Genomic DNA, 11479 nt, shown 5'->3' on the forward strand with positions numbered 1-11479 from the left:
TCTGGCCTCACCCTCGCCATCACCTCCTGCTATTCCTCTCCAACTCCACCACCCGCGCGCCGAGGCCCCGAACCCAAGTCGACTTCGTAGCTCGCCGCGGCACCGCCCCCGCTCAGACTCGCAGCGACCTCTCTGTCAGTGATTTTTTTAAAATTTTTTTGTTGTGATTTTAGGTTTTGTTGTTGTTTCTGATTTGAGATTTGATTTTTTGGATTGCAGTGCAGGAGATTCAAGCGGGTCTTACGTTTTCTTGGATTGCAATGCAGAAGATCCAAGCAGTAATTTTTTGTCCTTTTTTGATTCTTCAGTTCAAAATTGGATATTGATGGGTTTTAATGTTGACACCTAAGTTTAATTATCTTTCCTAATATGAAGATCAAAATAAGGGGGGTTTTCTGATGAGATATTATCTGATGCAAAAAATAAAATCAGACAAAGATTTGGTGAGTTTGATCAAAAAATTTTGAGTATTTGATAATAATAAATTAAATTCCAAGAGCTTAAGATTGATTAAATAAGGGCGTTGATATATTTATTATTTTTTATTTGTTGTAGGAGAAAAACTTTTCAAGAAAAAAGGACGCCAGAGAAGTGACTTTAAAAAAAAGTTACCAACGGATGGTTTTCGTGCAATTGTAAGATGGGGACATAATGGGGTTCCAACCGGGCAATGGGCTAATAACTTTAGCTCATATCTTGGATGCTTGATAAGGAGGAGTGGTAATGTGAATCCTTATTATGAGGCTGAGGAGCAGCCCTTTCATGTCCTAGAGAGTATATATCGAGATTGTTGGGTAAATTACTCTATTTAGATCAATTATTTTACAATTCTGTCAATTTTTCATGCTTAACTATATGTTAATATTTAGAGATATTTCAACATCGAAGACAATCCCGTAGGGTGGGAATTTTTATTTGGATACATGAGAAAGTTCAAGCATTCTCTTCGGGAGTGGAGACATGAGATAAAGAAGAAATGCTATGATTGTTTCAGTCACAACTGGGAGAGGATATACAAGTGAGATAAGAGGGTTGAGCCTGAGCATTTAGCTGCACTTATAGTATTGTGGGGCCAAGAGGAGCACCAGGTAAATATGTATAGTAGTTAATTAGATTCAAGTTATTTATCTGAAACTAGTGATATATTTTATTATATATTATAGCTTGTACTAAAATTCTCTTTGTTCGTATTGAAGAAAAAATGTCAGAGAAATAAACTAAATCGATGGAAGAAAGATTATGATCATTATACGGGGACTACTTCATTTGTCCAGATTGAGGATCAATTTTGTAGGACAACGGTATAAAGTCTTTTAATCTTCTATATATATTCTCTCCGCTTCCTAGAATATTTGATAAATAAAACTAATAAATAATTTTTTAAATCTCAGAACGCTCCCTTTATCCCGCTGTCAGAACTGCACAGAAGGACGATGGTTCACTTTAAGAAGGGGCACGATGACGATGAGAATAAGAAACAAAAACTACAATTGACCAAGAAAATGCAGGTTATCTAATTCAACATTAATTATTACTTAAAATTATTGAATTATCTTAGCTCTTATTAGCCTGTTCTTTTGTTGGGAATTTACTGTTTGCACTCTTCTTCTCATTTCAGACTGTCCCAAAAAATTAAAATGACATACATTCCAAATATAATCTAATTTTTTTTACTAAACTTCTAATATTACTTAATATCTTAGCTCTTATTAGCCTGTTCTTTTTTTACTGAACTTCTAATATCTTAGCTCTTAAATTCATTGTTTTGTCTTTTAGGAAGCTCTGGAAAACACATATGCTGAGGTTGTTGCACAGAGCCAGGAGCCCCTGACTAGAGAGCAGAATTATAATATGAGCCATTTAGTTTGTGAACTTCCCAAAAAGGGGAGGACCAGGTGGATGGGAGTTGGAACTCAGAGGGTGTGTACCCCATTCCAGCCTCCGTTGATTTCAACGCCATCGACTATGCCCTCGGGGCCCTCTTACATGCCGCAGGAGGATTGCACTCAGCAGGAGATGCAGCTTGTTTCCTCTGATGAATACTTTAGATGGTCAGATTCCCGAGGAGATGTGGGAGGATATTCAAGAGGAGCTTATGCAACTGATCCACCCTGCTGCTACTTTTGTGATGGTTTCCAGGCAAATAATAAAATCTTGTAGAAGGCGGGTTCCTACTCAGGTGCAAAGCCAGATTATGAACTTTTTGGCCTCTCAAAAGGCATTTACTGGTAGTGGAGAGAGTAGCAGACATGTATACATATTATATATGTAAAACATGATTCCACACAATATTATGTGATTCTAAATTTAAATTATTTTGTTGTTAGAGTGGAGATGATGCTATTGGGAGCACGAGTCGTAGGGATGGAGCCGCCAGTGGCAACGCGGACGATGACATGGATAGGGCGGATGACCTATCTTAATGAGTTATATCCTAAACTCGTGTTTGTATATTGGACATCTTTATATTGGAGATATATGCTTGTATGGTTTGTTGTGGAAATTTTTGTGGATTTAGAATGTATCGTGAAAATTGAATGGATGCCAAATATTTGTGAAATTTGGATTGTACGTATTTCGAATGTTTGTGAAAATTATTCGGATGCGAGATGTTTGTGAAATTTGGATTGTACATATTTTGAATATTTGTGAAAATTGAATGGATGCGAGATGTTTGTGAAATTTGGAATATTGTACATATATCGAAATGTCGTTGTTTGCAGATTTGTATGTACAGGGAATTGATTGTGTAATCAGCAATATTTTTTTAGCTGATGATAAACATCGCTGACGGGTAAACCGTCAGCGATGTTCAAAGCTGACGGTTTTGCCGTCAGCGATGGTAATAACATCGCCGTCAGCGATGTTTATCGCTGACGGCAAAACCGTCAGCGATAGTAAATTATCGCTGACGGCATGCCGTCAGCGATAAACAATGTCGACGACTTGCCGTCAGCGTTGTTGAGTTCGTTGCTGACGACTTGTCGTCAGCGATAAACATCGCCGATAGCTAACCCGTCAGCGATGTTTAAAATATCGCTGACGGGGTTACCGTCAGCGATGGTTCATTATCGCTGACTGCTTCTGCCGTCAACGTATTGTCGTCAGTAAAATACATTACTAACGGCTCCCCGTCAGGAATAATTCTTTTCTGACGGGACGGTTGCTGACGGCTTATCCTTGACGGCTGACGGTCAAGGATATATATCGCCGACGGGAAATTAGGCATTCTTGACGGGATTGCCTGTCAAGGATACCTGGTTTTCCACTAGTGATTAGTACAAATCAAAGACTCAAGAGCTTATGGTATTATACTATTATTGTCGGTTATGCTGATACAAGAGCTGTTTAAGGTTAGAGAGACTTATATCTTCTACCAATTAACTCATCTTCTACCAACGTAGTAAAGTATGAGGTGAGTTGAGCTTGATGACTACTCCACTAATTATATGGTATCAAATAGTATCACAAACAGTAGGGATCCAATCTGAACCATTTTTATAGGAGTGAAATGATCCCCAATTTTAAAAGAGGATTGCTATGTTAAAACTATATATATATCTATACTACTATAAAAGAGGATTGCTATGTTAAAACTTTTGATTTCCTTTTATACACTCTGAATTTTAATAATCCCCAATAACTATAAGTATTAAAGTTTATGTGGTTCTAATGACTATTAAGTTCTCTTGCCATTATGTTTTTGGTTAAGCACTAATTATCATGTTAGCTATCTTATGAGGACTTTTGGGTTCTCATGAAATTGTATTTTGGGATAAGCACTTATTCTTAATTTTGTTTTATATAATTAATATTCAACTCAAAAATATAGTTAGGCATATGCAATATTATGATGAAGGACAATGTTTTAGAGCAACTAACGAAGATTATATTATGCAAATGCCTCTTTATGCACGTAGAAAGACACAATTTTCATCTTGACTAAGTTAAATATGAGAAATGTTTGACCAATAATTTCTTCATGTTCTTTGTTTAGAAGAATAGAGAATTTGTTTGTAGTTATACAAATTATGTACAGTGTGCTAATGTAGTAGCTACTATTTTGATTTGGACTCCCATAAAAGGAGAAAATGAGCATAAAGATTAACTTCTAGAAAAAGTATAGAAGGATAGATAATCAAATTGTTTGAAGAGATGAAGAGTCAACAGAAGAGTTTAATTATAAGATATTGAGGGCCAAATAAAAATGATGTGTACTCATTAACAATATAAGAAATTAGATAATGTTAAAATATCCTTAAATTAATAATCTAAAGCAAACCACTACGTAAAAATTGTAGACTTTGGACCATAAGGACATTCAATCTCTTTGGTAGTCATTTTCTTTATAGGAAACTTATGCTGATACTATATTAGAGTGGACCCCTAAAACTTTGATGTTTTGAGATAACCCCTAAAACTTATTAATTAAAATATAAATTTAACATTAAAAACTAACTTAATACCATATGTTAATGTATAACTGTATCATGCATCACGTGCAATGCACATATGACATACTAGTAATTACGAAAGAGAGTTTGCTCTGAATTATCTTCTTTAGAAGTTGTCACCCACTCCAGCCATGTCGTGGGAAGAGAAGTCACCCTGCAGTAGCAACTGGTGTAAGCCCTTCTCGGTGACCACTCTATGAATAGTGATAGCTCTCTTGGATGCAAGGTTACATGTCCATAACATGATGAAGTGGGAGGTATTAGATACTAAGACACGGGGAGAGAGTTCAGTATCTCTGAATATTAGATCATTTCTTGCCCTCCATAAACACCAACATAGGGATGAAAATAGAACAACCCACAAATGTCTATTTTCTTCCAAAAAATGACTCATTGGACTCTATAATGAAGTTGAACTCATGAAGTAGGGGAGATGTCTATAGGAATGGTAAGAAAAAACCCCATAACAGTTTCACGTAGGGGCAGTTGTGGAAAAGGTGATCATCACTTTCAGTCACTTTTAGAGGCTTCATTGCAGAATGAGCAAGTTGTCTCCCTGGTCCACCCTTTTTTGCTAAGGTTCACCTTAGTATTAAGATTCCCCGGAGAATTCATAGAAAAACTTTGACTTGTTGGGGTTTATGGAGGTCCAAATGAAGTTGTAGTCTCTGAATTGAGTTTCAGTGTCATTGATGAAGTCGTATATAGACTTAACTGTAAAGGGCCCAGAAGGTGGTGCTGCCACCAAGCCACATCATTGTAATTGTTTGGTTGAAAGGGGAGGTTAGAGAGATAATCTCTAAGAGCTTTTCACCTCTGTGATTTCTATGTTGGAGATAAGCCTTCTGGTCAATGGTTGTCATCTCCACCGATAGTTGTGGAAGATCCCTTGAGACTTCACAATGACATTAGTTGAGAGGGCGAGATTGTAAGCTCAAGGAAATACAAATGCCAAAGCATTAGTCTTCCCAAAATCTAACACATGATCTTTTCCTAATTTTCATTGGACCAAACTCCTGAAGGCCTGACTACAATAGGATGTATCCCGCCAAAATCTAGAGGCTGAGTGTTTTGGTGGTGTGCAACTAGGGTTGGGGTAGTTAGATTAGTACAAAGAATTGAGGAGTTTGCCCAAGAAGGACTCATTTTGAAGTACCCTCCACATCCATTTGGAGATGAGGGTACAGTTGAAATCATGGAGGTTGAGAATACCCAACCCCCCCCCCCCCCCCCCCCCCCCCTCTTTTTTTCTTTAGAGTTTTACAGACCATACTCCATTTCACCAAGGATTTGTAAGGAGAGTAGACTTCTGTACCACCCCATAGGAAGTTCCTTCTAATTATGTTCATAGCTTTAATTAACCAAGTGAGTTTTAATTAACCAAGTGGAGAGTTTGAAGAAGGACAAATAGTAAAGGGGAAGGGAAGATAGAACAAAGTTAACTAGGGTAAGTATACCTCCAATGGAGAGTTGGTTATCTTTCCACATGGATAGTTTCTAAGACATTTTATCTAACAGGGGTTGCCAGTCTTACGTAGTGAGGGTTCCCTTTTTCAATGGAATGCCCGAGTAGGTGAAGGTGGGGTGGCAGGGACACAATTGAGGGTGTTGGCTAGGAAGGCACATTTGGTAGGTGATGTGCTGAAATAGAAGAGGTTAGTTTTGTTATAATTTATGCTAAGACCAGATATTTATTCAAACATGTACATAATGAATTTAAGCACAATGAAGTCTGGGGTTGATGCTCTATACATGATGATAGTATCATCAACAAATTGAAAAGAGCATACATTATTGAGCTCACCTTTAAGGTGAAGCTCAGGGAGATCCCCTCTCTCAATGCTGGAGTGGAGCATTTTGTTGAGGACATCAATCATTAGAATGAACATCATAGGTGAGTGGGGTCACATTGCTTCAAGCCTCTAGAGCAATTGAAGAATTGAGTGGGATTACCATTAACCAGAATGGCTGACTCAGATGAGGAGATGATATTACTAATCCATTGGCATCACTTGGTGCCAAAATCCTAGCTTGAAGCAGACTAATGATAAAGGACTAACTGATGCTGTCAAATGCCTTCATGAAGTTAATTTTAAGCATACAGATCTCTATATGCTTAGAGGAGCAAAAGTGAAGGGGCTCATGTGCAATTGCACAAGATTCTAAGGTCGATTTTTCACTTTAAAAAGCTGATTGGGTTTGATCAACAAGGGAGGATAAGAAGGGGGAGAGCCTGTTGGCAAGGACTTTCGTAAAGATTTTGAATAGACAATTAAGGAGACTTATAGGTCTAAAGTTTTTGACCTGGCAAGCTCCCTCAACTTTGGGGATAAGAGATAAAGGAGTAGTTAATATCATGGAGGGCTGAGGAGTCTACATGAAGAGCAATGAAGACAGCATGGATGTCCTCTTGGATAATCTCCCAAAGCTCTTGGTAGAAGAGAATTGAAGAACCATCTGGACTAGGGTATTTGTCAAGATAAAGACCAAAAATAATATATTTGATTTCCTCTTTGAAGAAGGCACTCTCAAGGATAAGAAGGCCTTGAACAGGGTTAGGGTCTAAGTGGGGCCAGTCCACATTGATGGCGGATTGATTCTTGGCAGAGAATAGATTTTTGAAGAAGGAGAGGAAACATTTTTGTTTGTCTCCCTCTGAAGTAATAATATAGTCATTATAAGAGATGTTGGGGATGAAGTTCTTCCTTTTGTTGAAGGAGGTAGTTTTGTGGAAGAAGGAGGTATTGCTATCTCCCTCCTTCAACTAGCCTATTCTGGATATTTGACGCCAAACAATTTCCTTTTGTTCGGCAATCTCAGTCAGTTTAAACCTGAGAACTGTTCTAGAGGAGATTTCAGACTTAGAAAGGGGTCTGATGTCTTGGGTAGCATCGAGAGTTTGAAGAGAAGAAAGAATTATCCTTTTGGAATTTTGGATGGAGCCAAAAATATGTTTTCTTCACTACTTGATTCTTCTCTTAAGCAGGTTGAGCTTAATTTTAAAGGCTACCACTGGATTTCCATGGTGGTAGAAGGATATCCAACAGGTTTGGATAAAGTTTTTGAAGGATGGATGAGTGAGCCAAACATTTTCAAATCTGAAGGGAGGTTTGAGAATTAGGCCTCCTAAGTCCAAGATGATGGGAGAATGGTCAGAGCATGAAGCAGGGAAAGCATATTGGATTAAGGTGAGAAAATGGGATTCAGAGGCTCCACTGATAAGGAATCTATCAAGTCTAGCAAGACTGGGGTCATCCCTCATGTTGGACGAGGTAAATTGTCTTTCACTAAGAGGGATGTCCATGAGGAACAGAGAGTCAACTAAAGCTCTATAGGAGTTGATGTCACTAATAGAACTAGTTCTACCTTTCCTCTCCCTTAGACTAAGAGTCACATTAAAGTCCCCAACAAGGATCTAAGGCAATGGGAGGGCAGAATAGATTCTTTTAATTTCCCACCATAGGACTTCTCTATCCTCTCTCCTTCACATGGTCCATAGACTGAGTTTGCCACAAATCTCTAGTTGGAGGGTTTATAGAGGAGAACCGCAGATACAAAGAAATACATATGGAGGAATCAATGCAGTCATAGATGTTACTATTCCATCCTAAAAGCACACCACCTCTAGACTCATCAGCATCTAGATTTAGCCAAGAGTTAATTCTATTGTCACCCATGGCTTGCAGAGTTCTAGTTTTCACGGAATTAAGTTTGGATTCCTGAATACCAACTATGTCTACTCTTGAGAATATAATACAGTCTTTAACTAATCTCCTCTTAGCAGGGCCATTAAGACCTCTAATATTCCAAGAACCTATCTTCATAGCAAAAAAATAAAGGAAGCAACACAGACAACATAGCCAGTGACCATCCTAACGAGGTTAGGAGGTCAGCTTGGCCCTCTCTACTTCTAAAGCTTTATCCCAAAATTTTGAGGTCGGTTTTATGAACCATAATCTTCCATCCAGTTGTACTCAAGGTAATCTCTTCCATTAAGGGAGCATTATCATTACCTATTTTGAGGTCGGTTTTATGAACCATAATCTTCCATCCAGTTGTACTCAAGGTAATCTCTTCCATTAAGGGAGCATTATCATGATCATCACAAGCAAGCACTCTACTTTCCTTCTAGAGGGAAAGCTTTAAAGTATATACACTCACTTCCTAGTCTGCAGTCGCCTATGTAGTTCACTAACCAAGGGGCTTGAATTAAATTTAGACCAACCTTGATTCATTAACAAAGAAAAGTAGAAGTTTGATTTTAAAGAAAAAAGAACACAAAATTATAGAGTCAAAAATATCGTGAGATCACCATCTGCCCTTAATACATTAATCTTGACACGCTCCACTAATCCCCATGAAAGTAGGTTACCGCATAATTAGCTCTAATTCGACCTTTATTTCGACATTGGTCTGATGAAGGCCTCACAAGTCACAGGCTTCAACAAACACAAAGATTATGGCAGCTCAGAGGTAGATGATGTTATCTGACAACTTTTTCTTTGGCTATCCAGTGCAGTTTGTAGTAATGGGGCTGTTTATCTGAAGACCGTACTGACAGAAGACAGTAGGGCAGTCTGCACTGTGACTTCCAGCTTCTTTACCCCACTTTGAGCAGAGAACCTTTGGCTGGAGTGGAGCTGGGTTGGTAAATAAATACATCAAGCTGAATTCTTAAGCAACTGATTGTACTAACTCCCCTCAGTTGACATTCTCTGCCCTGCTCTATACATTGAAACTCATTGCATTTTCACGCAGATTCTCTTTATACTTGGACTGTAACTGGACTAAAAAGATATACAAATCCTATCTAATTGGGGGGGAAAAGGTCACACGCAACGCATGAGGAATAAAAGATAAATGCTATGCACTTGAAACTGCTTCAAATTCATCAACTTAATCCATTTAGGGTTTTTTATGTATTTGTGTGATATCTCGTGTCATAACAAACAATTTATCATGGGATGTTACCAAGTTCCCGTTTCCTAGTAAAGCAGGGGCCAGGTAAGCTCAAGACCAAATAATTGCCCTTATTTGAGAAGAGAGAGAAAAAAAAATCCATAGAATATAGAGTTGATTTATTCTCCCCCTGCTTCTCAACACACAGCATAGTCACATATATAACTAAAAGAGAGAAAAAGCGACATAATAGATTTCGTCATCATGTCGTCTGATTACGCCACATATACCGATCTCTTAGGCAAAGAAATTACCGTTACTCCCATTTGGTAACCTCTCAAATGCAGCCCTAAAGCTTGATACATCCGAATCTATGCTGCAGCAAAATAAACAGGGACAGGTCAGAGGGTCTCATACAAAAGGAATAAAGCATCGAAGCTGTCTTCTTGATTGACATTAGAAGGTAGCTAACAGCAAAATAAGATGAACACAAAAAATAATGACCTAATATATAAGATTAAAAGGAGGACAAAACTTCAAAACCGCCCTATTTGCAAACTTAATCCCAAAAACCGACCTGTTTCTCCTTTATTTGCAAAAACCGACCTAGTTTCAGAAAAAGTTCACAAACTTCACGGGAGTTAAAAGTCCCGTGAAGTTTTTTAGTCCCGTGAAGTTTTTTTCATAACAAAGCTTCACATGAGTTGAACTCCCGTGAAGTTTGTTATGTAAAAAACTTCACGGGACTTCAACTCCCGTAAAGTTTGTTAACTTTTTTTTCAATAACCGACCTGGTTTCAGCCTCATGGCTGTTTCAGCCTCAGGGCTGAAACCAGGTCGTTTTTTTGCAAATAAAGGTGAAACAACACAAGGATCTAAGGCAATGGGAGGGCAGAATAGATTCTTTTAATTTCCCACCATAGGACTTCTCTATCCTCTCTCCTTCATGGTCCATAGAGACTGAGTTTGCCACAAATCTCTAGTTGGAGGGTTTATAGAGGAGAACCGCAGATACAAAGAAATACATATGGAGGAATCAATGCAGTCATAGATGTTACTATTCCATCCTAAAAGCACACCACCTCTAGACTCATCAGCATCTAGATTTAGCCAAGAGTTAATTCTATTGTCACCCATGGCTTGCAGAGTTCTAGTTTTCACGGAATTAAGTTTGGATTCCTGAATACCAACTATGTCTACTCTTGAGAATATAATACAGTCTTTAACTAATCTCCTCTTAGCAGGGCCATTAAGACCTCTAATATTCCAAGAACCTATCTTCATAGCAAAAAAATAAAGGAAGCAACACAGTTTAACTCATTTTTTTCCATTAATTATAATCTTATGATCATCACAAGCAAGCACTCTACTTTCCTTCTAGAGGGAAAGCTTTAAAGTATATACACTCACTTCCTAGTCTGCAGTCGCCTATGTAGTTCACTAACCAAGGGGCTTGAATTAAATTTAGACCAACCTTGATTCATTAACAAAGAAAAGTAGAAGTTTGATTTTAAAGAAAAAAGAACACAAAATTATAGAGTCAAAAATATCGTGAGATCACCATCTGCCCTTAATACATTAATCTTGACACGCTCCACTAATCCCCATGAAAGTAGGTTACCGCATAATTAGCTCTAATTCGACCTTTATTTCGACATTGGTCTGATGAAGGCCTCACAAGTCACAGGCTTCAACAAACACAAAGATTATGGCAGCTCAGAGGTAGATGATGTTATCTGACAACTTTTTCTTTGGCTATCCAGTGCAGTTTGTAGTAATGGGGCTGTTTATCTGAAGACCGTACTGACAGAAGACAGTAGGGCAGTCTGCACTGTGACTTCCAGCTTCTTTACCCCACTTTGAGCAGAGAACCTTTGGCTGGAGTGGAGCTGGGTTGGTAAATAAATACATCAAGCTGAATTCTTAAGCAACTGATTGTACTAACTCCCCTCAGTTGACATTCTCTGCCCTGCTCTATACATTGAAACTCATTGCATTTTCACGCAGATTCTCTTTATACTTGGACTGTAACTGGACTAAAAAGATATACAAATCCTATCTAATTGGGGGGGAAAAGGTCACACGCAACGCATGAGGAATAAAAGATAAATGCTATGCACTTGAAA

General features: G+C 38.2%; 1 long non-coding RNA gene across 5 annotated transcripts; it reads left to right on the forward strand.

Annotated features, from left to right (window-relative positions):
• LOC109832673 lies at nt 7-2627 on the forward strand. 5 transcript variants are annotated; one of them, XR_002244842.1, is made up of 8 exons: nt 7-134; nt 220-443; nt 556-794; nt 870-1088; nt 1197-1301; nt 1392-1508; nt 1777-2228; nt 2328-2627. It is a non-coding gene; the product is annotated as an uncharacterized LOC109832673 (long non-coding RNA). The 5 variants fall into 5 exon arrangements; XR_002244843.1 differs by having other exon boundaries at nt 1777-2179; XR_002244840.1 differs by having other exon boundaries at nt 220-278; nt 376-443; nt 1777-2626.

Source organism: Asparagus officinalis, chromosome 3 (genome assembly GCF_001876935.1).
Source record: "Asparagus officinalis chromosome 3, Aspof.V1, whole genome shotgun sequence".
Classification (NCBI taxonomy): Eukaryota; Viridiplantae; Streptophyta; class Magnoliopsida; order Asparagales; family Asparagaceae; genus Asparagus; species Asparagus officinalis.